We start from the raw sequence: 4,918 nt of genomic DNA, 5'->3' as shown, positions 1-4,918 counted from the left end.
GGCCGGCTTTCGCTCCTCGTGTTTACCGTGCGTTAAAGTTGCGCGTCCGTGGCTCTCGCAGCTCTTGCGCGCCCGGTCGCAGAGAGGAGTACGCAACCTCGACCGCACTTTCCCTGCAGGCTTCCTTCCGACTCGAAGTCCTGCGGCGGTCTCAACGAGGTGCCACATCCTCAATGCAGTCGGTCGCCCCCGTTTCGGTTGGGCTCTGGCACGACGGTCGCCACCGTCTCGCCCTTGAGTGGCCGCTGTTGGCGCTCGCTGTGAGGTGTTCAGCGTGCTGTCCGTGTTGCCGACGCGGTCAAAACGAGTCGACGGCTCACGTTCCCTTGTGCGCCGAAGGCTCTCTTGATATGTGATCCGACCCTCAGACAGACGAAGCCAAGGGAAGACCCAAGGCCGCAATGTGCGTTCAAAGAATCAGTGCTCAGTGTGTCCTGCAATTCACACCAAGTCTCGCAGCTGGCTGCGTTCTTCATCGACCCGAGAACCGAGTGATCCACCGCTTAGAGTCGTGAAAAAGTGTTTGTTCAATTCCGTACAGTCAAAACCAAACGTTTCTGGCACTCGGCCAAACAGTGGCCAAGAAGGGCGCTTTTCAGCGCACGCTTGGACTCCAAAACTCTGCCGCGCCTTTTTCGGCTGCCGCAAATCGAGCAAACGGTGTGTTTCGGACGGCGTTTCGCTTTCGCTACTTGCGAGTGCTTTCGTGGTCCACCCCTCTATAAATACTCGGGAGGCGTCGAAGCCGGTTCTCCAAGCCGGACCCGTAGGTATCGTTGTGTGCTCGCTCTCATTGGCCCGCCTAACCAGAAAATGCCTGCGGTACACCCATTTGGATAAGAGTGCACGCAGATGCGGGCCTCGACGGCTACACATTTCCTCGGGCGGCCGCCTCCCGGCCTCCGTGGAGCGCGGGATGCACGGTCCCATCGACAAGCCTCTCCCGTTTTTACCGTGGCGTCGCGGTTCACCACGGCAGGCGGGTCGGTCTCCTCCGCATAAAAAGGGGGACCCCCGCTTTTTGTTCCACGAAATCGCACAAGCTTTTTTCGCATCCACGGTTTGCCACCGCACACCAAAATGCCGATCCGGCTGCCTACTTTAGCCAACAGGTGGAGCCAGGCGCGCCGTACTTGCGCGGCACTTCCCACGTCCACCGAAGTCGGTGCCAAGGACCACTTTCGGCGCCGGAGCCGCGTACGAGCCTACTCGAGGCGGAAGAACGAAGCCAGCAAGGGCCTGGCCGCAAGTGCGTTCAATTGTCGGGACGTCCAAGTCCCTCGTTCTTCCGTGCTTCCTCTTTCGGCAAGTCGTTGCGGCACCTTCCCAAAGCGCGCAGACCCGCTAATCGCGACGAGCGCGACGTGGCCGTGCCGCCTTTCCCTCGGCAGCAAGCAAAACGCCTGGCAACGTCGACGCTCCCCTAACCGCGATCTCGCACCGTGTTTCGTGTGGCGAATTCAAAAGCCGGCCGGCGCTGCTGCAACCATTACGGTCGGTACGCATACGCCGCGGAGGGCGGGACGGTCATCGGAGCGTGCGGTTCCTCCATCGAGTACTGCGCACCTCGGCCGTCGCATCGCCGTGCCATGACCGGCCGCGCGTCAACGCGAACCGGTGCCAGCGAGATCCCTCGCCTGCAAGAACCGACCGGCAGCCTCCGTCACCCGAGGACGCGGAGGCGCTTGCCGCGGACGGCGGGACGGTATGCACTGGTGCACAGCGGACCCGTCACATCGCCAGTTCCTTGACCGACCGCCGACGCTTGTGCCGTTCCTCTCGTACTTGGCAGTCGCCGCGCGATTGTCGGGTCTCGTTCTTGCACGCTCGAACGGTCGGGAGGGCACTCGGCTGGCGTTTCGGGAACGCGCAGCCTCGCCTTCTACCGACGTAACCACGACTCGCCGTTCGCGCTCCGCCGCTCCTGTTTACAGTACTAGGCGGTCCCGCAGCGGTCGGGTCGCGCATTTCGAGCGCTTCGAGCCACGGTGCAGTGGCGGGTCGAAAGCCGACCTATGAGTGCGTTGCGCCGTTTGTACCCGCGTCCGCCACCTGGCCGACCGTCCAAGGTCGCGGTGTTGGCGTCCGCTGGGCGCAACAATTTGTCACGGGGTGCCGCTCCACATTCAGGCAGCCCCGTGGGGAAAAGCCGACCCCGCGTCCAAACGGGGTCAGCGGCAGAAAGTGTCGGGCGCAGACGCAGCTGAGGCGCTCACCCTTCACAATCCGTTAATGATCCTTCCGCAGGTTCACCTACGGAAACCTTGTTACGACTTTTACTTCCTCTAAATGATCAAGTTTGGTCATCTTTCCAACAGACCGGCGCAACCGAAAGGCCGCGCCGGACATCGGTCCGAAGACCTCACTAAATCATTCAATCGGTAGTAGCGACGGGCGGTGTGTACAAAGGGCAGGGACGTAATCAACGCGAGCTTATGACTCGCGCTTACTGGGAATTCCTCGTTCAAGGGGAACAATTGCAAGCCCCTATCCCAATCACGAAAGAAGTTCCACGGGTTACCCAGTCTTTTCAGACAGGGATAAAGACACGCTGCTTCCTTCAGTGTAGCGCGCGTGCGGCCCCGGACATCTAAGGGCATCACAGACCTGTTATTGCTCTGTTTCGTGCGGCTAGGAGCCGCTTGTCCCTCTAAGAAGGTTGTAAGGTGCTGGGAACCCCGCACCTATTTAATAGGCTAGAGTCTCGTTCGTTATCGGAATTAACCAGACAAATCGCTCCACCAACTAAGAACGGCCATGCACCACCATCCACCGAATCAAGAAAGAGCTCTCAATCTGTCAATCCTCCCAGTGTCCGGGCCGGGTAAGTTTTCCCGTGTTGAGTCAAATTAAGCCGCAGGCTCCACTCCTGGTGGTGCCCTTCCGTCAATTCCTTTAAGTTTCAGCTTTGCAACCATACTTCCCCCGGAACCCAAATACTTTGGTTTCCCGGAAGCTGCCCGCCGAGTCATTTGAGTAACTCAGGCGGATCGCTGGTTGGCATCGTTTATGGTCAGAACTAGGGCGGTATCTGATCGCCTTCGAACCTCTGACTTTCGTTCTTGATCAATGAAAACATTCTTGGCAAATGCTTTCGCAGTAGTTCGTCTTGCGACGGTCCAAGAATTTCACCTCTAGCGCCGCAATACGAATGCCCCCGTCCGTCCCTCTTAATCATTACCTCGTATTCCAAAAACCAACAGAACAGAAACGAGGTCTTGTTCTATTATTCCATGCAAGTTTATTCAGGCGACTCGCCTGCGTTGAGCACTCTAATTTTTTCAAAGTAAAAGCACCGGCCATCTCGAGGCACACAATGAAGTGCACCAAGAAAGAACCGGCATGATGTTCAGTCCGAGCCGTCGCATCGGGTAGATGCACTACTCGTCTGGAACTGAGATCCAACTACGAGCTTTTTAACCGCAGCAGCTTTAGTATACGCTATTGGAGCTGGAATTACCGCGGCTGCTGGCACCAGACTTGCCCTCCAATTGATCCTCGTTAAAGGATTTAGAGTGTACTCATTTCAATTACGGGGCCTCAAAAGAGTCCCGTATTGTTATTTTTCGTCACTACCTCCCCGTGCCGGGAGTGGGTAATTTGCGCGCCTGCTGCCTTCCTTGGATGTGGTAGCCGTTTCTCAGGCTCCCTCTCCGGAATCGAACCCTGATTCTCCGTTACCCGTAACAACCATGGTAAGCAAGTAACCTACCATCGAAAGTTGATAAGGCAGACACTTGAAAGAAACGTCGCCGGCTCGTGGCCATGCGATCAGCACAAAGTTATCCAGAGTCACCACACAATACGGGCCGAAACCCGATCGATCTTGGTCTAATAAAAGCACCCGTTACCCAAAGGGCTCCAGGCTCACTGCATGTATTAGCTCTAGAATTGCCACAGTTATCCAAGTAGGAAGAAACGATCTAAGGAACCATAACTGATTTAATGAGCCATTCGCGGTTTCGCCTTATTTCGGCATGTACTTAGACATGCATGGCTTAATCTTTGAGACAAGCATATGATTACTGGCAGGATCAACCAGGTAATCGTTCGACTGCGCGTCCGTCCTCGCCTTCGGCGGGCCGGACGCAGTCTGTGTGCGGCGGAGGCCACCTTCAGGCGCCCCAACACGCTTATTTTGCACTCCGAGATGACGGCGTTCGAGCTCGCTACGGCACAACCTTCCCGAAAGACGAGTGGGAGCCGTGCGGCAAGAAGCACGTTCATGCTCGCTCTTTTTCGTTGCATCGACTCGGTCGCGCCGTGCGGGTTGCCCAAGCCCGCTGCACTGTCGGTGGACCGGCCGGAACTAGCAACGGAGCCGAGACTGCAAAGCCGCCAGACGACGGGTCACGCCCGCGTCTTCGGCGCTTTCGCATCTGAATCGCCCGAGGACGACACGGAACACACCTCGATATCGTGGTAAAACGGCACCGTCCGACAACCAGCCCCTAACGCATCAAGCGGATGAGGCTGCAGACGACTGCCGTGGATTCCCCTGGAGCAGACCCGAGGACACGCTTGACGAGGCCGAAGCCCGCCGCATATCAGACACCCGGTCGCTTTCGCGTACGCCGCTCACGAGAACCCCCACATAATAGCAGCGATAAGTACCCAGACCTCCTTGGGCACTAATACGAGCGTACTCGAGAAAATTTCACCGCGGGTGTGCCCCGAAACGTGTGGCACGTTGAGCGTGCCACAAGTCTACGTCGCTCTCAAACCCGCCGAGGTCGTAGAATTTGCGACCCTACTCACGAAATTCCCACCGAGGATACGGCCGCAAACGTACCGCACCTTGGGTAGGCCACGAGTTTGTGCAACACTACGCTGACGGCACAGCACCGAGGTCGTGCGCGCACGCACGGGAAAATTCCGCCGCGGTTTCTGCCGAAAACGTGAGGCACCACGACTCTCC

General features: G+C 57.7%; 2 non-coding genes across 2 annotated transcripts; both read right to left on the bottom strand.

Annotated features, from left to right (window-relative positions):
- Window positions 1-358: 358 nt before the first annotated feature.
- Window positions 359-511, bottom strand: LOC142794286 (5.8S ribosomal RNA). The gene has a single exon (XR_012892223.1). It is a non-coding gene; the product is annotated as a 5.8S ribosomal RNA (ribosomal RNA).
- Window positions 512-2,230: 1,719 nt separating this feature from the next.
- LOC142794291 (small subunit ribosomal RNA) lies at window positions 2,231-4,045 on the bottom strand. Its single transcript, XR_012892227.1, has one exon. It is a non-coding gene; the product is annotated as a small subunit ribosomal RNA (ribosomal RNA).
- Window positions 4,046-4,918: the final 873 nt, after the last annotated feature.

The sequence above is a fragment of the Rhipicephalus microplus genome, unplaced genomic scaffold, assembly GCF_043290135.1.
Source record: "Rhipicephalus microplus isolate Deutch F79 unplaced genomic scaffold, USDA_Rmic scaffold_396, whole genome shotgun sequence".
NCBI lineage: Eukaryota > Metazoa > Arthropoda > Arachnida > Ixodida > Ixodidae > Rhipicephalus > Rhipicephalus microplus.
Note: the sequence above shows the minus strand (reverse complement) of the source record. Positions and strands in the feature narration are given on the sequence as shown.